General features: G+C 42.4%; 1 protein-coding gene across 5 annotated transcripts in view; it reads right to left on the bottom strand.

Moving 5' to 3' along the window:
• The window catches only part of LOC138754260 (early estrogen-induced gene 1 protein-like), a 145,921-nt gene that overhangs the window by 103,883 nt on the left and 16,069 nt on the right, over positions 1 to 25,969 (bottom strand). Inside the window, exon 2 of one of the 5 annotated variants that reach the window (XM_069918250.1) lies at positions 9,944 to 10,044. The exons of the other annotated variants lie outside the window; for them this stretch is intronic. The gene's annotated coding sequence lies outside the window, so the exon portion shown is untranslated. The remainder of the gene's footprint in view (positions 1 to 9,943; positions 10,045 to 25,969) is intronic. 5 annotated transcript variants of the gene reach the window in all.

The raw sequence follows: 25,969 nt of genomic DNA, 5'->3' as shown, positions 1-25,969 counted from the left end.
CTCTCTGTATTGTAGTTTGTTTACATCTGTTTACAGTTCTTTATTTGTTTACATGTATATGCAGTGTACATTTTTTTTGCACTACCATTAAGTGGTAATTTTGCCTCACCCACAGAAAAAAAGAATCTCAGGGTTGTATGTGATGACCTGTATGCTATGTACTCCAACATCTGAAATGTGAATCTGAAGAAATGTTAATGTCTGCACACATGCTCTACGTATCATGGAAAACAGTAAAATTATATTGATGTATGGGCTAACCCGCCAAATTGTGGTAATATTTCCAAATAACTTACTGAATTTTTAAAAAACCACTATTCCACAAACTTGTTGAACTCTACATGCCATGATAAATCAAAATAACTATGATTTTCTTTCATTATCACCAATTCGCTAAGTAGTTAAATGATTCCAACAGACATTAGAACTAAAGGGTTAATTGGACTAAACTTGAGCTTTTGTGAACAAAGAAGTTAATGTGTTGAAAAAATGCAAGTTGAATAGGAATAAGATCATTTCTGTCTGTGCAGCGCTATGGAAGTCTGATGCTACATTGAGAAAGACACCTTTTTAGATCCACTTTCACGCTGTTCAAAAGCTACTACCAGGTCATTAAGCTAAAAGATTCAGTAATTTAGCCGTAACATTCTTCCCCATTGAAAACTGATGGGCATTCTCAGTGAATTTGGAAAACTACAGGATCAACTTGCCAATGAACTTTCTGCTTGTATCAGCATCTGCACAGTAAAATGTTTAATAGATGGTTGTGCACTGCACTTGATCACAAAAATTCAAATAATTACCATCACCTACATTTCATAAAGGTTGCCTCCAAAATAATATGCATTTATCTTTTACAAAGGTTGAGAAATTCTTTGTAACATGAGAAATGGAAATTAATTTTAACCTCTAAATTTAAAGAATGTCCAAATCATTTGACTCCTCAGAATTAGAGACTTTTTTTTATTCTGCTAATGTAATAAACTACTGTTTGAACAGCCTTTTCCTCACTACAAATGTAATTGTGCGATTAGTCAATAACATCTTATGATGCTCAAAATGAGATTTACAAAAGTCTGAGCACAATTCAACACAAAATTCAACATGAGAAAACTTCAGTGATATTAATTTTTAAAACAGTTAAGAAACTTGTCTGACACATCCTGCTTGAAAATAATCCAAACCCAAAAGAGGCAGATATGGATTTTATGTACATTTGCACTCTCTATGATTAAATATCTCAGTGTACTGATTACCTTTAATTCAGAATTTTTGTTTAAATGTGGCAAATGCTTAGATTCATGCTTTATAAAGATTTGAATGCAGGAAGGGACAAGAAACTACAGTTCATCTAATTTGCATGACATTAAAATATTTGTTTATTCTTTCTTCTATTAATAGAAGTTTTCTAGTGGATTAATCAAAATTAAGATTGGACCATGTTACATATTTTGTACAATTCTAAAATTTAAATTTCTGCTGTTCTCAGATATACAAACTTTACCAGACCATTCAAGCTTGATGCACCCCACTTAAGTGTGTTTCCTTCTTTTGGATCCCTATCTAAACAACAGAGATGCAAATTGATCATGCAGAACTAAAACTTGCCCAGAACAGTGTTATTCTCAATAGCGAGTACATGTGGTCTTTTTTTAAAAAATTAGTAGAGCATGGAAAAGCAATTAAAATAAAGTTTTCTGACACAGAATGCAGCTCCAACAAGAGAGAGAGAGAAAAAACAAGGCTGGTCATTCCTACCACAGAATCCTAGTTAATTTTCTTGCCTTTATTTTCACTTTCTTCTCAAACAGATACATAACAGGAATGTAAAATAATCAAAAGCAAGCACTGAAATTCACAGTGACAAAACAACAAGTTTGGGATCAACTCATTCTGCTAATCTCAGAAAATCTGCAATGGAAATTAGCTTTTAAAACTCAATTGTACTTTACATGAAAAATTAAATATTCCAGTAGAAAAATTAATAAATTGTTAAATTTGAAACTTTCAATGCCAAAAAAAATTCAGCAAAAATCCACTTAGAAGCAGGATCAAACAAGTTCCCTGAGTTGGCAGTGATTTGATAATTTGATTGCCGTTACGAACCACTCATAACGAGCAGCCATAGATAATGAACCAGGGTGTTTAATTTTAAAACACTAATTTTATTTCTAACTCAAACTATAGTTTTAACTCAAACTATCCTCAACACTAAATCCATCCCCAACTATGCATGTGTGCACACATAGACCCAAACCATTATAGTCCAGGCCAAAATCTAGAAAGTTACTTCAAAGTTCAGTGTTTTAAATTCAGTGTTGAAGCATAAGCCTTTGAAATTTGATGCCCAGAATTAATGATGAACTGACTGCAGTTGTGATTGCTAGACTCATGAATTCTCCTTGTGTAGCCGTTGAAGAAATGTCCATCCACACGAGCTCTGGTCCTAACATTCCTGGCCCTTTTGTAGGCAAAATTCAAACTGGGTGGTCTCCACGAAGCTTCCAAGACTCTGGCACTGGTCTCTCCAAGTGACCCTCACTGTTATCACACTCAAAATGAAGCACTTTGCTTCCCAAAAGTTCCTCCTGACACAGGTCAAACGACTGAAAAGGGCCAGTCATTCAAAGAGCATGCTTTGCTCTGAATTCCACAAAATGGCTGGCCAAAAGAGCTTCCCTTCAGCATTCAGAGGGGTTCTTCCTTGCAAAATCCCAAGGTCTTTACAAATGTATCAAATTTGGAACAGACTGTGACAAGCCTTCCCTCAATTCTTCCAATGTATCAAATTGTCACTGGGCAGTGACTTGTGATGGTATTTATGTGAAATGTTAAATGTTAACTGCAACCATTCAGTTCCTCTTTTATACTATTCCTTTTCTAAAACAGGAACTCGTAACTGTGCAAAGAAATATGGGGCTGAGGGTGAAAGGAACAGGAGTCTGAAGTGATAGCAATTGTCTCCCACAAGTACATAATTAACTTACAGTACAAATCCTGCATGGGTAGCCCAACCTCCAATGCCCATTAAGCAGAGACCACAAGAAATTCACAAGTCATCACCTTTTACTGTTTTTCTTTAAAACCAGCTCTGCTACATAGTATACCTTAAAAATATGCAATTATCTTCTGATTATACATCAATTAACAATATTTTAAAGTAAAAATATAGGATTATTTAATGGTTAGTAGTTAAAAAGCAGTATTCTAGTATACAGGAGAGCCCTTCTAAATAGGTAATGAAAATTTGTTCTTGTAGAATTCATAAATCACTACCCAAAATCAAAAATGGAAACAAGTCCATTCATGGAATTTGCTGAAAATAGTAATACAATTTTTAAAAATTTCTCCATATCTACATTTGGATTGCAACATGGTCCATTCTCTCTTCCACCCACTCCCCCCACCCCCGACTCAGATCACCTACCACTGTAATTAAATAGCTTTAATGTATAGACTGCTGAAGTGGAGCAGATGGTTTGATTGGGAGATGCTGAATAGTTTCACCTGACCTTCACAAGCTCAGCAATTTCCTAATGATCCAGTTTGTAGGTATCAAGTTTGCAGCTTGATGACATAGATGGGAGTGACCTTGGTTTTGGAGTGGAAGTGATGCATGTTCAGTTTCCTCATTTGTCCTGTAATTCTGCCAACATGTGCAAAAAGCTTGTTGAAGGTGCAGCACTGTGGTGAGAGAAGTTAGATCTGTTGAAGACCTGTGGGTTAAAATCATATTATGCATACCACCATGGAGCAGACAGAAATTAATGCATTTCTTAAAGGAAGCCAAATTTGGAGATTGTGCATCCTCTGGATTAATGAAGCAAGTCCCACTCTACCATCAATATATTCCACATTGTCACCTGTCCTCCATAACCTTTAAGCCTCTTGCTGTTCAGGAATCCATCCAACTCTGCATTAAAAATATTCAATAACTTCTGCTTCCACCATCCTTTGAGCAAGAGTCTCAAAGCAGAGTTTGAATAGTTTTCCAATTTGTTCTATAATTAACTTTCCTTCAATGGGCAGCTTGTTGAAGAGATGAAATAGTGCAGCAAGTAGATTGAAAACAAGTCCAATATGTTTTGGGATTAGAGCTTTGAAGTCACTTCATTCAAATCACAGTATGAATATCTCACATGTCCCCCATTCCCACCTTGGAGAGGGGGTGTTCACGGGGGCTCCTTGTCCCTGCAGGGGGTTTACAGGCAATGTGCAGAAATGTACCAGGAAGTTTCCAGTCAGGAGCGACCGCGGTCACAGGAAGCGATGGTGCACTAGCATCTGTGTAGATTGGAGGAGCCACTGAAGGTGACGGTAGTGTTGCAGGAGTAATCAGCTGGTTACACGACCTGGGTGCAGGCATCTCCAAGAACATGGCTCTGGAAGAGGAGATGGGGCGGCCGGAACCCCGGGGCGGCCGGAACCCCGGGGCGGCCGGAACCCCGGGGCGGCCGGAACCCCGGGGCGGCCGGAACCCCGGGGCGGCCGGAACCCCGGGGCGGCCGGAACCCCGGGGCGGCCGGAACCCCGGGGCGGCCGGAACCCCGGGGCGGCCGGAACCCCGGGGCGGCCGGAACCCCGGGGCGGCCGGAACCCCGGGGCGGCCGGAACCCCGGGGCGGCCGGAACCCCGGGGCGGCCGGAACCCCGGGGCGGCCGGAACCCCGGGGCGGCCGGAACCCCGGGGCGGCCGGAACCCCGGGGCGGCCGGAACCCCGGGGCGGCCGGAACCCCGGGGCGGCCGGAACCCCGGGGCGGCCGGAACCCCGGGGCGGCCGGAACCCCGGGGCGGCCGGAACCCCGGGGCGGCCGGAACCCCGGGGCGGCCGGAACCCCGGGGCGGCCGGAACCCCGGGGCGGCCGGAACCCCGGGGCGGCCGGAACCCCGGATAGATCACTACCCCTTCTCCAATCCCCACCTCCTCAGACCAATATGGGCACATATTATAACCCCCATATGCACACCCCCCCCTTCCCAACAGTAGGAAGAGAATGGAGCAGACAAAATCCTTGAAGAAAACGGCAAACAATAAAGATGACAGTCTCATATTTAGTTGGGTGCATTCTTGCGCAGGCCTAAACAGAACTTTTGAAGTGTACTTTCAGTTATTTAATTAAATTGTGTGCATATTTTCCCACACTCGTGTTTTCTTCCCACTATGATTTTCCCATGCATCTTTATAAATTATGCACATTTTATTAAATTGTGTGCGTATTTTCTATCAATCAGAAAACAGATGAATACAGTTTGTAGTAAATGATTTTATTTACAAAAGACAGACATGGAAAAATGAAAATGGGGAGAACACACACAGTTTATAGCGAGTGTGGGAAAGTGGTTGTGGGAATAAAATACACATGATTGTGGGCAAGTCTAACCCTAACTTAAGATATGACACTAGGTCTGCCAGATTGTGAAAGCAATCACAAAGAACAAAGATTTGACATTAAATCTACCCGATTGTGAGCAAGCTGGTCTGTGATTTTTTTTGTCTTGAGGAATCTGAAGCCCACCGCCCTGATCCCCCACCAACAGCCCCCAACAATAGGTAGCGGTGATTAGTAAGGGATTATTTAAGGTGGTATACAAGTGGAAAGAAAAAGTATGAAATCCACTTCTATAGATCAATACACCCATGCTCTTTTATTCAATGTGCGCATATGAAATTTATTACATTGATTTTTCCATACTATTCTATTACTTGTAGTGTTTATAAATAGCAAACCCTTGGTGTGCAGACTCGCTTCACACAGACCTGACACTTTCTCAACATAACAATTACCAGTGAAGGGACCGACAGCATTACTGTCAGTGTTACTCACCATTACCATCCTGATTTCAACCTGGCATACAAGACCTGGGAAATATTTTTAAGCTTTTTTGAAAAACAAGTGGGTCTAACATGCTGTCACATCTGACTTGCTATGTAAAAAGATGCACTGGCCCGGAAAAAAAAAATGGTGGCTTTACTTGTTTCAGTGCAAATTAGCAAATGACGGCATGTCAGACACTATTCAGAATGGAAAAACGATGCAAATGCTGCATTTAAAAAAAAACATTTTTGCTTTTTACATTCCCTGCCTCTTCAACAACCTCCCACGCACACAAGAACGTCATCAACATGTCACTAATGGGACCCAGCATACCAGGTCGCCTATTTACATTGGACGACCTGATGTTGTTTTGAAACAGCAATGATACACCCGCGATAGGCCGTTAATCCTTGGGTTGATTTGGACCCCCTACAGGGTTGGGAGCGTTCACACTGGGAGGTGAACCAATAAATTGGCAGCTAATTACTGGGTTCATGTGCCAGTATGAAAGCAGAAAAGATTTCAGACATTTTCCCCCAGATTTATTGTCAGAGTGGACATCACGTACAACCCAGAGATTCTTTTTCCCTCTGGCACGGCTGAATGACCACTGATTGGTAGTGCAAAAATTAAACTGTACACAACATAAAACATGTAAACAAAAGAACTGTAAACCAAAACAAATGTCAACAACTGAGCAATATAGAGAGAACAAAGAAAATCAATAAAGTGCACAAGTAAAAATCCTTAAATGAGTTTCTGAACGACTGACGTAGAGGGGCAGCAGATAGTCTTGTGGCACCTCGACCTCTTTCCTGATGGCAGCAATGAGAACAGACCATGTGCTAGGTGGTGAGGCTCTTTCATGATTGCTGCTACTCTCCGACGGCAGCATTCCCTTGTAGATGTACTCAATAGTGGGGAGGATTTTGCCTGTAATGTCCTGGGCTGTGTTCACTACCTTTTGGAAGGCTTTACACTCAGGTGTATTGGTGTTTGCGAACAGTGATGCAGCTGGTCAGCACACTTTCCACCACACCACTAGAAATTTGCCAGAGCTTCTGGCATCATACCAAATCTCTGCAAACTACTGAGAAGCTTTCTCTTTTCCTTTTAAAAATATTTGTATTGATGTTTACATCATGCAAAATTGAACAGTACAATTTCATATTGTAATGTACAAGTCAAAAGACAAGAAAAAAACCAAATCACTTTACCATTCTGTATGTGTAGGTGAAGTATTGTCTTTCCATTTAATCAAAATTGCACGACTGGCCATCAAGGAAGTAAAAGATAAAATTCTGTTTTGAGTTGGAGTCAGTAAAACGTCATCATCTTGAAATGATCCGAATAGAGCAAGGTCCTAATTTAACCTTAAGAATCACTGATGATGTGTGACAGATATCTTTCCAAAATTTTTTTAAACTAGAGCAAGTCCAGAACATGTGAACAAAGAAGCATCTGTAGCAGCTGCTACACACACACAGAAACACACCACAGGACACTGTGGAGGTTTCAGTTGAACTGATTTATTTGAATTCTGCACGTGCCCATTTAGGGTCAAAGGGAGTTTCACCCCACGCAGCAGTGACATCATCCCATTGCCTCGAGAGCGAGCTGTGGCCTCAGGCACTATAGGTAATTGGCAAGTCCTGACGGTGCCATCTTCCTGTAGTAGCCCCACCAGCATGGCAATATAAATGGGGCTGGTTCACTACAAGAGATGTACGCTGCCACACAACCGCGACCCCCCCCCCCCCCAAACCGGCTTATGCTCCTCGCCAGTTGGGCAGCTGACCCCTTCATTTGGCTTGGGCCATCCTCACGGGTTGGTCCAAGTCCAAATGTGCCGGTTTCAGTCTCTCGACAGTGAACAATTCCTCCCAGTCCCCGATGACCAGGGTAAGAGTTTTTCCCAAACGCTGTAGGACCTTGTACAGGCCCTCTTACAAGTACTGCAAGGGGGTGGGGGGTGGGCCACGCCAGACTAAAACTAAATCTGATAAGGCCAGGTCCTTGGGGATGTTCGCTGGCTGTTTGCCGTGGTGGGTTGGCAGTGGGGGTCCCAGCAAGGCAAGCCGGTTGTGGAGGTCTGCAAGGAGGGTTGGGTTCTCACCTCCAGATTCTGTGCCTGTCCTGAAGAACTCTCCTGGCAGCGACAACGGTGAACCATAGACTAGTTCTACAGATGAAACCTGGAGATCCTCCTTTGGGGCCATTCGAATGCCAGTGTGCAGGATTCGAGGGTGGTCGGGGGAAGCACACGCAACTGTTCCAGTGACCACCAGGAAACACCGTCCACTGGTCTTATCGATCACGTGCAGGAGGCTGTTCGTGTGGCCAGCTTCGCAGTCATCAATGGTGGCTGGCTTGGTCAATTCCTTGGTATGAGCAGGGCTGTTGGCACTTGCGGGCTTGGACTCCCTAGTGTTGGTGATAGAAACACCAGGTGGTTTGGTGCTCCTCCAGCTTCTGCTTGGAGGCAGTCTTGGTCGGCTGGGTCCAAGACAGGTGACCTGATTCCCATTTGGTTCTCCAAAGCTCATCGGCGTGGGGTGCGACTTTCCAGGGGTCCAAGAAGTCCTCGTTCGCCAGTAGGTGGAGGAGGTCTTCCAGCATTTATTCCAGGAAAGCTTGCTCAAACATCAGGCAGTTTGTGGCCTTCTGCCGAAGCGAGCATCTCATCCATTAGTGCAGACGGGGCTCTGTCCCCCAGGCCATCAAGGTGCGTTAGACTAGCTGCACATTGCCAATGGGAAGAGACAAAAGGTTCCAAGGAGGAGAGCTTTGAGGGCGACATATTTGCCCTTCTCTGGTAGGTCGCGGATCAGGTCATTCACTCTGGCCGCAGTTTCTTCGTCGAGGGCGCTCACCACATGGTAAAACATTGTGTTGTCAGAGGTGATCTGCCTGAGATGAAACTGCGCCTCCGCCTCCCTGAACCAAGTGTGAGGTTGATGGGTCGGGGGGGGGGGGGTGGAGTGGAGTGGGAGTTTAACTGCCACAGTGCTGATCACTGTCTAATCTATAGCTGGAGACCAGATAACATCTGGGTTCTGCAGGGTCACCAATGTAGCGGCTGCTATACACGCAGAAACACACAAGACGCAGTGGAAGTTTCAGTTGAACTGATTTATTTGAATTCCATGTGTAAAGGTCAATGGGAGTTCCGCCCACGCAGCAGTGATGTCATCCCGTTGCCTGGGGAGTGAACTGTGGTCTCGGCCACGAGATAATCAGCAAGCCCCGACTGCGCCATCTTCCTGCAGCTGCCCCACCAACGCGGCGATACAAGCGGGGCCAGTTCACTACAAGAGATGTGCGCCGCCACACATCACCAATTTTACATTTGTCAGAGGATTTATAGCCGAATAAAAATGAAACAGTTTAACTTTAGACACATGTACTCTATGGGTCACTTTAAATTGCAACAGTGTCGTGCACAAAAAGACGTCGTATCAGTCAGATTACAAATAGAGTCCCAAACCTCATCTAAGAATGAAAGGTTCAAATTTTGTTCCCAGTTGTTCTTGATTTTAACTAATGAGGCTATCCTTAAATCAACTAATTATTTAAAATAAGATATTAAATCTTTATGAGAAAGTTGTAAATTAAAAAGTGTATTAGGAATGTTTGCCGTGGGGATTCACAGAAAGTCAGGGACCTGAGATTGAAAATGTCTAACTTGTAAATTTCTTTTTTTAAAAATGTTTGGTAAATTAAATTTTACCGCCAATTGTTCAATGGAAGCAAAATTGTTTTGAATACAAAGGTCTTTAAAACATTTAATATCCAGTCTGTGCCAGTCATTAAAGACAACATCTTGCAAAGAAGGTTGTAAAAGATGATTAGATACAATAGGTCTGGCAAGAGAAAATCTGAAATCCAAAAACCTTCTAATTGTGCCCATATTCTCAAACAATGTCTAATTATTGGATTATCAGTTAACTAATAAATGATAATAAAAAATCTTTAAATTGCCAACATAGAAGTATTTTTAGTAAAATTTAGTTCTATTTCTACCCATGGAGGAGGGTCAAGTAGATTATTGAAGTGTAACAAAAGCAGCAAATTATGTATATTGACTGCCCAATAATAAAATCTAAAATTAGGAAATGCCATTTCACCTTTTTGAAGATGAGACTTATTTAAGTGGGGATGCTTTCCTCGCCATATGTAGGAAGATATAATCGAATCCATGAGTCAAAAAAGGATTTGGGTATGTAAACTAGAAAAGATACAAAAATTTAGGTTAAATGTTCATGGAAATAGATAAAGGTGACCATCTTGATAGCAGCAATTTGACTTGATTAAATAAACAAGAAAAATTTTCCTAAGAAATATTTATAACTGCTAGTAATTGTAATACCAAGATAGGTAAATTCCTACTTCACAATCTTAAAAGGAAAATTAGAATAACTTGATACAGATGCTTAACCTTTTATCTGGGATTCTGAACACCAGCAACCTCCAAAAAAAAAACAGCAATTTTTTGATAATGAAAACACCCACTGCCTCATTTCTAGCCCTTGCTGTCCATCACGCCCCCATCCATCCATCTCCTTGCCACCCCCCCCCCCCCAACTCACGATGCAACAGCAAAGGTGCAGTGCTGCTGAGCCTGGAGTTCACTCGGAGCAGCGGCTCAATGCGGGAGCAATGGCAGTCTTTGTTATGCACTCTGGCACTGACAGAGCAGTTCCAGCTGCATGGGGGATTATGGGTGAGGAACACAGCTATTGCCTCCGCATTGAGTTAGTCGCAGCCTGCTTCTTTCCGACTGGGTACTCAGGGACAAAAGTTACTTTTCCACTGAAGGCAAGAGTAGGGATGGTGGGGGAAGGGGTCTAAGCTTGTTTTATTTTGAAGTTTTATTTTAAAATAAAAAAATCAAGCTAGTGATATTATCGTCTTTATTTATCTAAGTCATTTAACACCCCACGCCCCCTGTTTTGTGCGATTTTGAAACATCACATTTGCTTAAAGGGACCACCATTTTAAAATGATTCTGAAATCTGGAAGATTCCAAACAAGGCCAGGCATCCAGTCCTGACAATCCCGGATAAAAGTTAGGCAGTTGTATAGAACAATTTAAAAAGGTAAAAGTTCACTTTTATACGATTCATCTTAAACCCAGAAAACTGATTAATATGAGAAAGCAAAACTAATACGCTTGGTAAATAAACATCTGGATTTGATACAAAAAGCAAAAGATTATCTGCATATAGAGAAACTGTGTTCAATGCTGTTCCTATTCATCCCTATAAAATCTCTACCAAGTCAAAAATTAATGGACTTAAAGAGCAACCTTGACAAGAACCCCATTGAAGATTAAAAGGTTTTGATTGCTGCAAATTAATAAGAAATGAGGCAATAGAACAAATATAATAATTTAATCCATTTAATAAAAACATGGTCCAAAATTAAATTTTTCCTAAGTAGCAAATAGATAATCCCATTCCACTCAATCAAAAGGCTTCTCTGCATCCAAAGAAAACACATTCAGGTGCAGGAGTGGGAGGTAAATATAAAATAAGGGAAATACAAGCTTCATTAAAATATGAAGGAAGATTTCCTTGTTTAAATGAGTCATTAAGCATAGAATCTGGTTGGGACACAAGCAATTTGGAAAAGGATTTATAAAATTCCATGGGGTATCCATCAAGTCCTAGAGATTTACAAGACTGCAAGGAGGAAATTGCAAAAAGTATTTTCTCTTGAGAAAAAGGTTGACAAGCTTCCTTCATGATGCCACTGGCATGTTCAGTTCCAGAAAGAACCTCTGAGATGGTGAGCAAATTTAGGTTCTGGGAAGTCGCTCTCTTCATCTCTGATCCTCCAATGATCACTGGATTTTTACCTCTTACTTGCACAAATAGCTTCTATTTTACACAAATTTTTCATCTCAATGCAGAAGTAATAACAACTGCAGATGCATTAAACATTCCCCAATATTGTCTGTACTAATTGAGAAAAATGGGGAAATTCTTTTTCTGCAGAGAACCACACAATTAATAGGATGACCTGTGTAACACATAGCAGCAGATCACAAGAATAGGCGTTCTTTGCCAAAAAGATTACAAAACATGCAACATTTGATTTTAACAATGATGATTCACAATAAGATTTTTTTTCCCCCAAAATCAAAGGAGAAGTTCACTCCAGAATGCTTGGGACAATCTTTTCACCAATATGAAAAATTGAAATATTGGAAGTGCTGGGTCATTTGAACAGTGTAATTGAAATAATTTGCACAATCACCTCAAAAACAGTTTTTAAATTAAATGATTTTGCAAACAATTCCATTTTCCTTCTTTACATGTACCATCATAATAGCATGTTAAAGTGTTTAGGGTTACTAGCTATTGGCTTTTCCACTCTAAGAATCTTAAAAAAAATTATTACAACACTTAACCAGACAATATGCAGAACATCTCTAAAAACATTGGATTTTTAAAAAAAATCTGGATATGGCTGGTCAGAAATTTTGGTCTTTCCTCCCTGACCTTCAAAAAGATGTCAAAGCTATAAGCATTCTATTATAAAGTTAAAAGAGACAATATGTGGAAGGTCTAAGGGCCTATGCCTCAACATTTTCCTGCAACTTGTGAATATAAAACCATCTTTGCATTCAGCAACTTCCATTTGAAAACTGCCTTTAACAAAGTGTCCCAATAACCCTCACAGAAGTGCCATGCCACCACATTAAGGATACATTAAAGATTGATAATCAAAATCTTTGGCAAAGTGGTATCTCGTTTCCCTCACAGATTTTTGTAACTTAACAATGCCAATTTTCTGATGTGCCAATTCACAAAATGGAGGAACTGCTCCCAATGGGGTCACCTGACCCATCAAATTATTATTGACAGTAAAACAGGATTCTGTTGACACTGTGGTTGAGTGAAAACCACATAAATGCTGGAGAAACTCAGCAGGTCATACAGTGCCTTTATGTCGCAGAGGTGAAGATACATCACCAACATTTCGGGCTTGAGCCTTAATCTTCACCTTTGCGACATAAAGGCACCGTTTGACCTGCTGAGTTTCTCCAGCATTTGTATTTTTTTTCCCCTACTTAACCATGGTGTCAACAGAATCCTGTATTTTACCTCTGATTACATCAACAACTCAGAGGTCTCCAAGGGATGCCTACCCTGAAGAAGTTTGCCTTTGCTCTCCGCAGGGAGTTTTGTGGGATTCTCTCTCACTGCTCCCCATCTGTCACCCACACCTTGGTGAAGGGCTCAAGACCTAAATGTTGGTGATGTATCTTCACCTTTGCTACATAAAGACAGTTTGACCTGCTGAGTTTCTCCAGCATTTGTGTGTTTTTTTTTCCCAAGTTATTATTGACTATTGAAAATCTATCCATTTGGTCACACTCACCTGTTTTCCACCCCCTCATTTGTCCTTACAATTTTGTTCCCTTAGTAGTTATTCAATTCCAGCTTGCCTTCAAGACTCAGGCATAAAAAAGTTTTTATCTTCATTATCTAAATTTTTTTTAGGAGTTTAAATACATTTATCAAATTTCTGTTTTGCCTTCCCTGCACATCAAAGACCCACCTTTGACTGGAATCCATCATCAGATGTTTTCTGCACTCTTCAAAAGCTTTACATGCTTCCATTTCAATTTACACACATATTGATAGGATTTGGTTTTTGCAATAAAAAGTGAAGAACTGTACAAATAATTGGATGGTTTGGTGGGTTAATGCTACTCTTTCATTTCCCAGCTCTGCCCAGATTAATAGGATGGAGGTTTCTTTTACCACCTAGCATTAAAAATCTTCCATGAAATGGTTTGATTCTTGTTGCTCCATCCCCATTATAAACAAAAATAGACATCTCAAGTAAAAGTTCTGTGCATGTTGACAATCGCATTCAAGGGCCTTTCTTCATTTGGCTGACTTCAGAGAATTGGATGGGGGTAACTGGTATGGGATGGTGGGGGTGGGGTTCTTGGAACATACAATAATTCAGAAAACAAACTACTGTGGTCGCAAGGAGGTGCAACAAACAAACCACACTGGCAGCCGTGAGCTAAACCAACTGAATTTAATCAAACTCATGCGCACTTGTATCTCCCAGTTCCCGACGACACTTGCAACTCCTGGGACGGAAATGTCATCAGCCCTAAGGGCTGGAACCATGCCTGGTACATCTCTCTGCCCCCTGCGAGTCCTCAGCTCCATAACCTGGTTTGCTTGCAGAGTGGCTCATCCCGCCACAGGAACCCCCACCAAGAACCAGTATTCAGAGGTAATGAGCCACCTGATAGTACAGAGTTTGTAAGTTAAGACAGGCGACCCTTCCATCAAGGGCATGTTGCTGCCACCAGTTGCTCTAAGTCAACATGTGCTGGCTTGAGGTGGTCAACCAAAGGTTTCTTGCCTGCCCCCAATGTCCAGGACACATCATGCCATTGTGTTGAAGCACCTTGTATGGACCCACTTATGGGCACTGAAATGGAGTTCAGTGCATTCCTCTCCTCACGAAAACGTACTGGCCATCCTGGAGCTCTTTCGGGACATAGGAGGCAGTGGACTGTGTCATGAGGTTGGGATAGGGGCCAAGGTGCCAAATTTTTCCCGCAGTCGCATAAGGCGTCCTGTGAGCAAGTCTTCCCATCCCCAACCTGCTGGCATGAACTCGCCAAGGACAGTAAGTGGGAGCCCCATACACAAGCTCAACTGAGGATGTGGTCAGATCCTCTTTCAGCACCGTGCATATGCTTAGTAGCACCCAAGGCAACTTGTCTACCCAATTTAGGCCTTTGAGGTGCACCATTAGGGCTGTCTTCAAATGGCAATGGAATCTCTCCATGAGGCCACTGGACTGTGGGTGGTAGGCTGTGGTATGATGTAATTGGGTGCCGAGGAGCTGAGCTAGTGTGGTCAATAATGCTGACGAGAACTGTACTCCCCTGTCCGAAGTTATGTCAGCTCGTAATGTGAAACAAGCTAGCCAGTTCTCAATGAGGAATCTGGCGCAGGATGTCATGGAGGTGTCCAAGAGAGGGACAGCCTCCAGCCATCTTGTAAATCTACTAACCATCATGAACAGGTACTTGGTGCCTCGAAGGTGGCAGCAGTCCAACGATGTCCATATGAATGTGGTCAAAATGCCTGTGTGACAGAGGAAAATACTGGAGAGGGACTTTCATGTTGTCCATGCATCTTGGAGGCCTGACAGTGTACACAAGTTCCAGCTCTGGCTGACCTGTTTCTGCAGGCCACATGCACCAGGCCACGAATTGGGTCACACACATGGAGTCTCCAAGTGCCAGGCACAAGTATCTACAGGCCAACCTCTACCCATCGCAGAGAAGCACAGCCCTGGAAGGTCTGAACCTCATGTCCTATAGCAGCACTGCTGCCAAAGCTGCATAGTCAATCGCTGGAGACAAAGAATGAACAAATATCTGAGATAGTGCATCCAGAATGTATCAACTGGAAGTAGTGTACTCGAGATATAGGAGAGATACCTCTGTTTTTTTGTTGACCATAGCTCCAATATCTTGGCAAAGGTGAATGGTCTGTAAAGACAGTGAAATCTCTTCCTTCCAGGAAGTAGCAGAAATGGATAGCAAGATAAAGAGCCAGGAGTTCTGTGTTAAATGCACTGTATTTTTGTTTGGGGGGGGGGGGGAACTGGGAGATGTAATCGCGCATGAATTAGATTTAAAATTAATTGGTCTAGCTCACTCACGGATGCCAGTGTAATTTGTTCGCTGTGGTGACCTGGCCCAAATGGCAATTTTGGACCCCACGATTTTGTAAGCATCTGCTGAAAAAGGCAAACCGCTTCTATATACCAGCTGCTCTCGATGATTAGATGCATTGACTGTGAGCACATCGACTCATGCATGCACACACATTGCCCAACACATTTTTGACACTTTCGAAAGCTGCTGTTTACTCTTTGTCCCACTTTAGATCTTTGACGAGGGATTGCATAACTCTGGCTGTCACCAGTAAAAATCAATGGTAGAAATTCACCATGCCTTTGAATTCCTGTAGACCCTTCACCGTGGCTGGCTTGGAGAATTTGCGTATGGCCTCCACTTTGGATGGGAGTGGCACTGCCTGAGGAAGTCAACAGATGCAGAGCCAAACTGGCATTTAGCTGGACTGATAGCCATGCCATACTCACTGAGACACTGGCAGAGTTGACACAGGTGCATGCTATGCTCCTAATGAGAACAGCTGGTAATAAGAATGTCATCCAGATAAATAAGCACGAAATCCAGGCTGTGGCCCACTGAATCCTTAACTCTCTGGAATGTTTGCACCGCATTCTTTAGTCTAAATGGCATGCGTAGAAATTCAAACAGCCCAAATGGCGTGATGAGTCCCAACTTGGGAACACCATTCAGGTGCACCAGAATCTGATGAATCCCTAACCAGGTCAATCTTGAAGATCTTAGCACCGTGAAGGTTAGCAGTGAAATCCTGGATACCTGTCTGCAGTAGTGACATCTTTGAGCCGGCGATAATCTCAGCTCAGTCTCCATCCACCAGAAACCTTCGGTACTGGAGGTGGGCAGAAATGTCCATGGACTGTTCGAGTGACAAGCTATCCCTATCTCTTGCATCTTCTGGAATTCCTCCTTGGCGAGATACAACTTGTCAGGAGGCAGTCTGCGTGCCCCAGAGTGTAGTGGTGATCCTTCTGTGAGAATATGGTGCAGGATGCCAAGCTTTGGTATGGCTGCAGAGAACTGCAGGATGGTAATGTTCAGAAATTCCACCAAGATTTTGGCATACCCGTTCTGAGAAAAAGTCATCGAGTCCAGATGGGGTTGGTCCAGTGAAGTGGCTTGGCTTAAAGTGAGCGATTCAAAAGTCTTGGAATTGACATCCCTTCAGGTCCACCAGGAAGCAGTGAGTGCACAGGAAGTCCACTTCCAGAAAGGTTGTGACACATTGGCCAACGTGAAGGTCCACACAGAAGCCGAAGTCAAGCAGGATAGTCTGCACACCAATGCATTTTAACACTGCTATTGGTAGCAGCAAGGGAAGGCCCAGACTTTCCAGCATAGGTCTCCCAGCTCGTGGGAGGCAAAAAAATGCTGACTTCTGCTCCTGTGTCAAGTAGAGGAAGCAATCTTGGTTGCCAGCTGTCATAACCATTAGCATCAATGGGCCAGATGTTAGCAAGGTGGGGAGCAGCAGCTGGCCACAGAACCTCATCTCTGGTGGTAGCACAACTGCTCCTTTTCTGGGCGTTCGTCCACTTATAGCTATCACCGCCGTCTTCTCTGGGGTAGGGAAGAACCAAGTGCCCTGGCATGACGCATGACGCAGCAACTTTGTCACCCTGCCATGTTGCTTGGTGTGCCAATAGGATGCCTGCACAGGCTGTCAACCGATGGGGGGGGGGGGGGGGGTGGGCGTCCTCAAAATAGTCATCTGTCAGGAGCAAGTGAATGTCCTCTGGCATCTGCTCCAGGAATATTTGTTCAAACAGCAGGCAGGGTTTGTGGCCATCCATAAGCGCCACCACGTCGTTCATGAGGACGGATATTGTTCAGTCACCTAGGTTGTCCATGTGTAGCAGCTGCAATGCCTGTTCACGGCGGGAAAGCCCGAAAATACAGATGAGCGCTTTAATGGCCTCATATCTGTCAACAGCAGGGGGTTGATGCAGGAAATCGACAATTCTTCCAGCGATTTCTTGGTTGAACAAGCTGACCACGTAGCAATACTTCGTGGTGCCCACGGTGATCTGCTGACATGGAACTGGGCCTCAGCTTGTTCGAACTAGATAACAAGCTGGGAGGTCCAAAAGGTAGGTGGTTTCAGTGAGACCGCGATTTGTACATTAGCCTCATTTATCATAGGGTCCAAAATTGCCATTTGGGCCCTTCAGGGTCACCACAGCGAACAAACTGCACTGCAATCCATGAGTGAGCTAGACCAATTAATTTTAAATCTAATTCATGCGCAATAACATCTCCCAGTTCCCAATGACACTTGCACTTCCTGGGATAGAAATGATGTCAGCCCAGAGGGCTGGAACCATGCCCAATACATCAGTGCTCTCTGCCCCCCTGCAAGTACTTAACTCCATAACCCGGTTCACTTGCAGAATGGCTCAGTCTGCCACACTGAAAAGGTAAAGTGAATATAACAAAGTAAAAATATTATAAAAGAAATTTAACAGCAAACTCTCTGGTCTAATAGTTTGAAAGGAACTGCATTCTACAATATGTTATTGCAGAACTCCATAGTTCCAGTTGCTGTTTGCTATCAACTTACATCACACACCCACAAGCTGATAAAATGAACATTTGGAATGGGTAAAAAGCAAACAGTAGCTATAAATTTAAGTTCCAGACTTGAATAAAGAATAAAAGCATGGATTTTTAATGCCATTAATTCAATTGTCAAAGACAGCTAAATAATGTTAATCCTTCAGGGTCAGGGTGGAGGGATTTAATGTGTGCAACAATTCCCCCCCCCCACCCCGAACATTTTCCATTTGCTTATACCTATACAAGTTTTCAAAAGCAAAAGATTTGATATGCCAGTAGTCAAATAAAATAAATTTTCCATATAACAAGACTTGCCCCAACAGATTAAAGAAAAACAAGTCCTTGCCAAGACAAGAACACATCTAATACATTTATTGTTGGGTCAAGTAATTGAGGTTATGTTACTCAAGATAAACCCTGAAATAGCTTAATCAGTCTTAATGTGAAAAACCCTACCTAACTGTAACCTACAAAAGCACTAATTCAAACTGATTGAGCATTGATTTGGGATCTGCACATCAACAATATTTTATTCTAATTCAGAAGAAAAAAGTTTACCAAAGCTTTGCAATAGAATGATTTTGCCTTTAACCAATCACACTTCAACAAAAGCAAACTAACTGATGAAAATGTAAATGCTTGAATGGTAACACTCAGATGTCAAGGTAGCAAGAGAAATGTTAATATTTCTAAAAGGTCTGTCCTCCATGTGACGTGACAACAAGTCAAACAGACATGCAGTATCAAATTAAACAGGAGTACCAACATGTGCTGATTTGAAAACTCTGGAAAATGGCCCATGGATTAAAACAATTAAGGTTGTGGGCAACAGATGTTGAATATAGCCAAGCCATTTCAGTTATTGCTCCCCCCCACCATCCCCAAATCCAGTACAAGTTTAAGTTAATTTATCATCAGATTGTACAAATACACAATCCTCCACAATCTCCATCAGTACCAGATCACAGGGCTGCGTTCTTAGCCCCCGCTCTATTCACTTTATACCTACAACTATATGGCGCGGCAATAACACCATCTACAAATTTGCCAACAATATCACAGTTGTATAAAGAGGGTGATGAGTCAGCATACAAGAGGGAAATTGAAAACTTGGCTGAATGGTGCACTTTCAACAACCTTGCACTCAATGTCAGCAGGAAAGCCAGAGATATACAATCCGATGATCATTGGGGGATCAGTATTGGAGAGAGTGAATAAAGTCCTTGGGAGTCAGTATTTCAGATGATCATTCCTGGGCCAAACACACCAAAGGAATCGTGAAACCCTGGCAAATTTCTACCGAAGTGTGATGGAAAGTGTGCTAACTGGCTGCATCACAATCTGGTCATGGGGACACCAATACGCTTGAGTGTAAAGCCCTGCAAAAGGTAGAGGACACAGCCCAGGACATCACAGGCAAAACCCTCCCCATTATTGACTACATCTACAGGGAACACTGGCATCAGAGAGTAGCAACAATAATCAAGGATCCACAACACCCAGCACACACTCTGTTCTCATTGCTGACATCAGGAAAGAGGTATAGCTGCCATGAGACTCGCATCACCAGGTTCAGGAACAGCTGCTAAACCTCCACCAGATTCCTCAATGACAAACTCAGGCTCATTTAAGGACTCTTACTTGTGCACCTTAATTTTTTTTTAAGGTAAATTCTCTTCATTGCAGTCAGTTTGTTTACATTTGTTATCTGTTCAGTTATTGGTTTACATATGCTTCATGCAATTTTTTTGTGCTACTAATAAGTGGTAATTCTACCTCACCTGCAGAAAAAGAATCTCAGGGTGGTATGCGATATCATTATGTACTCTGATAATAAATTTGAATCCAACAAAACAACTCTCTGGTCTTTGGCTCAACACACTGCAAGCACACACAATCAAAACATATGCACAGACATTATAAACAAATATTTAAATAAATGTTATTAAGTAAATAATTGAGTCAGAGGGTTTCTATGAGCAGTTCAGTCATTCAGCTGTCTCAATGCCCGTGGGAAGAAGCCATTTTCCAGTTTAGCAGTTCTGGCTCTGACACTCCTACATCTTTTCTGACGGGAGTAGCTACAAGATGCTGTGTGCAGGGTAGCAGGGAGTTCTCACTGATTTTGCAAGCCCTCTTTCAACAACAATCTCAGTAAATCCCATTGATGGAGGTGGGGGGGGGGGGGGGGGGAAAGGAAGACCCCACTGATCCTCTGCTGCTCTTATGGTTCTGTGGATTGACCTCCCACCTGATGCTCTACAGCAACCAGTCAGGACACTCTCGATAGAGCTCCTGAAGAAAGTTGACAGGATGGTCGCCAGTTGCTTTGCCTGCTTCATTCTTCTCAGAAAGTGCCTTCTTGACAGGTGATGAGATGTTTTGTGTATAGGTATTAATGCAGAGTAAAGGTGGTCTTCCCCAGTCCTTCTGAGGTCCACAATCATCATTTCATCCTCCCACCACCCCCACCCCCCCATGTTGAGACTCATTTAGTTATTCTAGCATATCACAAGATATGAAGGGCGACTCATCATTGTTGCTGATGAGGCCAATTACTATCAAATCACCTGCAAACTTGATTATTCTGTTGGGAGCTGGATCTGATATTCTGTTGCCAACCCAGACAAACTGTGGTCTTTCCATTAGAGAGTCCTGAATCCAGTTACAGAGAGGGGTGGCAAGTCCCAGTGAAGGCAGCTATTCTACGAGCTTCTGGGGTATGATGGTATTAAATGCCGAGCTGAAGTCAATGGTGAATAAGGACAGGATGGAGTGGAGGGACAAGGCTATAGCATTATCAGTAGAATGGTTGCACCCTATACAGTTGCAACATTACCTCCCTACTCCTGAATTCAATTCCTCTAGCGATGAAGGCCAACATTCCATTTGCCTTCTTAATAACCTGCTGCACCTGCAACCTAACTTTATGCGATTCATGCACAAGCACTCCCAAGTCCCTCTGCACTACAGCATGCTGTAGTTTTTCACCCTTTAAATAATATTCAGCTCTTTTATTTTTCTTGCCAAAGTGGATAACCTCACATTTACTAACATTGTACTCTATCTGCCAGACCTTTGCCCACTCATCCAGCTGAACTATATCCCTCTGCAGACTCTCCACATCCTCATTACAATTTGCTCTTCCACTCAATTTGGTGTCATCCGCAAACTTGGCTACACCACATTTTGTCCCCTCCTCCAAGTCATCAATGTAAATGATGAACAGTTTTGGGCCTAACACTGACCCCTGCGGCACCCCACTTACCACTCTCTGCCAACCTGAAAAACTCCCATTTATCCTGACTCTCTGCCTCCTGTCAGACAACCAGTTTTCAATCCAGGCCAATATACTTCCCCAGACTCCACTTTCCTGTAACTTACTGATAAGTCTCTTATGCGGCACCTTATCAAACGTTTTCTGGAAATCCAAATATACAATATCAACCTGTTCCCTTCTATCCACCACATCCATTATATCCTCAAAGAATCCTAACAAGTTTGTCAAACAAGATCTTCCCTTTCTAAAACCATGCTGCGTCTGCCTGATTGAACCCTTATGTTCCAAAAGTTTCACTATTTCATCTTTAATGACAGCTTCAAGCATTTTTCCAACTACAGACGTCAAGCTAATTGGCCGATAATTTCCAGTCTTCTGCCTACATCCCTTCTTAAAAAGGGGCGTGACATTTGCTGTCTTCTAGTCTGCCTGGACCTGCCCAGAATTCAAGGAATTTTGGTAAATGACCACTAATGCATCAACTATAACTTCTGCCATTTCCTTCAGAACCCTTGGATGCATATCATCAGGACCAGGTGATTTGTCTGGCTTTAGTCCCATTAGTTTCTCCATCTCTACTTCCTTTGTAACAATCATTTTATCAAGGCCCTCCCCAACATTCGCATCCTTAACTCTGCACTTGGGCATGCTGGATGTGTCTTGCACCATGAAGACTGACACAAAATATTTGTTTCATGCCAAATGCACCTCATGCCACCAGTGTCGCACAACTGACCGTGGATCTTGTGTGTACCCAAACTTTGCCTTTTGGTTCAGTCCTGGCTGATCTTAGTGCCATCTTGCGTAGCAAGGTTATTTAGCATTTGATCTGCCCAACATCCTTGATGGACTTGTTAATGTAGCCAGTCTCTGAGCTCATGTACTCTTTGATGTTTACATGGCCGATCTACATGCCACCTCCTTGAATCTGCTCCAGTCCGTAGTCTCAAAGCAGTTCTGTAGTGCTGCTACAGCCTCCAGCCCCCAACCTGGGCACATCCTGATCTCCCTGCATATCGGCTTTGTTCGATTTACCAGTGGCCTGTACGCCAAGGTTAGCAGGACAGATACATGTTCCGAGTAACCAAGGTGGAAGCAAGGAGCAGACGTATGCACCAGGGACATTGGTGTATACCCATTTGGGGGTGTTCTCCAATCTGGTGGCTACAATCATGGACCATTAGAGGGAGACGTCTGGGCTTTGCAGGTGGCATCATAAAGCTCCTTCATTAATTCACCCTCATATGCCAAAGGTGGATCATCAACTGCAGCAATCAGCATGGCTGAGAACTCCCTGGGCAGATAGAAGGGTCTGCATTTTACCAAGAGGTTCTCTATTACTGTTGAGAAGAACGTCTTCACGACAGACCAAGAAATGAAGCCCAATTGTGAGATGACCAGAAAGTGTGCATTGATTCAGAGGCAACTCTGCATTTTAGTGCAATATGTACTCCACGACAATCACAGCATCTGCAGAATGTTCTGCTCATGTCCATTTTTAATGTGCTCTTTAAATTTAAGATCTTATAAGTGTAAAAGATGAGAAAGAACTCAAAACCTTTGGTGTTTCCTGGTATCTGGTAAATATTATTATTCAATCAATCTCACAAGTTGTTCTTTCTTCAAAGTATTATGTCAGGTTATTGCGGTTTCTAAATTAGCTGCTGTATTAACCCATCTTCATCGAGTCCACTTTGGGATTTTACGTGGCTTGTAGTAAAGCAGCACAAATACAAGTTTTTCTTTTATACTTGAATTGTAATTTTAGTCACTAAAGGAGGATGTTGTAAAGATTCCCCAAAGCCTACCCAGTTTCTTCCAAGTGAATACTGCCAGAATCTGCTGAGCTGTACTGGATTGCTTTCAGTGATTGGAAAGGGGTGGAGAGAAGGGGGCGGTTGGTTTAAGAGGGGCTTGCACAAAGAGAAATAGGAACTTGGTACACAGTAAATTTGAAACAAAACAGATTCCACATTCAAACTTTGATATTTTAAGTTTGAAGCATTCTTTAATTTATAATTAAGGCTTTCCAATTCAGCTCAGTCCCAGTCAGCTGCAATTCATTCTTTTTGTACCACAGCAACCACTGAGCCAAACCACAAAAGAAAATCTGTCAATGATCCAGTTAACATCAGTGTTACACATTGTGTCTCCCCATAACAGTCCCCTTCAGTGTAATCCAATCCAACCATTTCCATCCCCCATGCTAGACTGCACTTTCTTCTGACCCTCAACAACAGAACATTCACTCCTTTTCTCATACATTCCAGTATGCAGAACATTAACTACTTCCATGCAACTTGTATTACTTTTACAAAGAATCAAAAACATACCTATTATTTTGCCTTTGGCTTAAACATTACATTCACATCAAGCAGTGAAATAACATGCATCTCAGATAGAATTTTAACCTGAGACTTTGATAAGGCTGCATTTCCCAGAATTCATTATTTTCACTTGCAATGAAACTACATACAGACAACATACGAATTCTAAGAACTGACCATCAAGTACAAGTACTAATTCAAGTTTCAGGCTTAAAAGTCTCTTTAGGAAAGGTGCCCTTTTCCTGAAAAGGGATTAGAACAGGAACCGTTCAAGACTGTTAGCATTCAACACAAACCAGACAGTGCAGATGACAACAGCGGGTCATGCTGATGTGAGCACCACACTTTGTTGTCCAGGAATATTGGTAGCAAGTGATTTTGACAGTTAATCTAATTAATGTGACAAGTAATAATTTACTTTAGAAATGATTTCTAAATTCAAAGGAAATTTGCAAATTTAACTCGCTTGTTAAATAATGGTATCCTGCTAACATTTTTAAAAAAAATGCCCATCCTTGTCTTCTTCTTTGGCTTGGCTTCGCGGACGAAGATTTATGGAGGGGGTAAAAAGTCCATGTCAGCTGCAGGCTCGTTTGTGGCGGGACAGGCAGACACGGTTGCAGCGTTTGCAGGGGAAAATTGGTTGGTTGGGGTTGGGTGTTGGGTTTTTCCTCCTTTGCCTTTTGTCAGTGAGGTGGGCTCTGCGGTCTTCTTCAAAGGAGGTTGCTGCCCGCCAAACTGTGAGGCGCCAAGATGCACGGTTTGAGGCGTTATCAGCCCACTGGCGGTGGTCAATGTGGCAGGCACCAAGAGATTTCTTTAGGCAGTCCTTGTACCTTTTCTTTGGTGCACCTCTGTCACGGTGGCCAGTGGAGAGCTCGCCATATAACACTATCTTGGGAAGGCGATGGTCCTCCATTCTGGAGACGTGACTGCGCTGTGCCCATCCTTACAAGCAGGTCATACATCTTAATCCAGTATATTAATTGTTACAGTAACAATTTTGGTTTTTTTTTTGGTACACAACCATTGCATTCTAGGAAATTTTAGCCATTTTCCAGAAACACATACTGTGTAAAAAGGTCAGAAAGCGAATGAGGGTGCCATTCCCGTTCCAATATTTTACCTCCTTGATCCCTAGTAAATTCCCATAATGCCTACAGTCTAAAGTCAACTGCAAGCATTTCATGATCAAAGGGCGAATTAATAGCATGTATCAATGATGCACGTTGCAAGCCCCGCCTCTTTAATTACCACACTTCCAGTATGCTGTCTAAAATCGAGTAAGGAAATGGAGACAGAGTTTTGGGCATTAGTGTGCGAATGACCAATGTCAAGATCTCAGACATTCTTCAGACTGTTAAAATCACACAAATTCTGTCCAAAAAACATTTAAGGAGAAAACTCTTCTAAATGTGACTGTGGTACTTTTAAGTATCAACCTATTTTCATAATCATCTTTGCAAGATAATTTTAGAAACAATATGCAAAAAGCTTTTGACTGTCACATCTGCAGTCTGACAAATTTTAAAACACAAAGAACACTTAAAAAGTAGTGGAAAAATTACTTGAGCTGTTTTTGTTTGAAGAGAACTAGTGAAATTTCTTCCCCAAAACAAGAAGTACTTTACTAACTTGCAAACAACTAACTAGTCATTGCTTTGCACTGATCATAGAACACTTTACAAGATTCCCCCACAATTAACAATTTCTTTTCACAAATTCTTCCTGTCGACTTTGTACTTGATCTACAAAAAAACAGCCAAGTACTTTCAGCCTCTGCAATCTTCCACTGATTATGCATTATCTTAAGTCTTGCAACTCAGTTCAGTTGAAAATTTACTGCATCAGTGACAACAGAAAACATTTTCACGAATAACATATGGGCGCTTTGTAAAAATAAATCTTATTGTGGACCGCTCTTCCACCCTCCATTGGAGCAATAACTAGTCTCAGTAATCACACTATGTACAAAATAGAGAGCAACAACTTTCACCCCAATTCTAGTGCAGCATAAAGACATCTGTGCTTTGAATTGATTTTCAAAAGATTTTCCAAGGTGGACACTACCTTCAGCTGCCTGGTACAGCAGAATTCTGATTAACAGAATTGGAAACTCTTGGATGACATATGCTTGTATACACCAGCTGCAAACTTCTACCCATACACCAGAACTCTTGCATCTGTTGACATTTGCCACCTTTGAACTACGAACTGAAGAAAAACCTGCTCATCATTAACAGTGGCTCAAACAAAAACAAAATGTTTAACTACAAAGCTCGTT

Source organism: Narcine bancroftii, chromosome 1 (assembly GCF_036971445.1).
Source record: "Narcine bancroftii isolate sNarBan1 chromosome 1, sNarBan1.hap1, whole genome shotgun sequence".
Lineage (NCBI taxonomy): Eukaryota > Metazoa > Chordata > Chondrichthyes > Torpediniformes > Narcinidae > Narcine > Narcine bancroftii.
The sequence above is the reverse complement of the archived record's forward strand: the minus strand, read 5'-3'. Positions and strand labels throughout refer to the sequence as shown.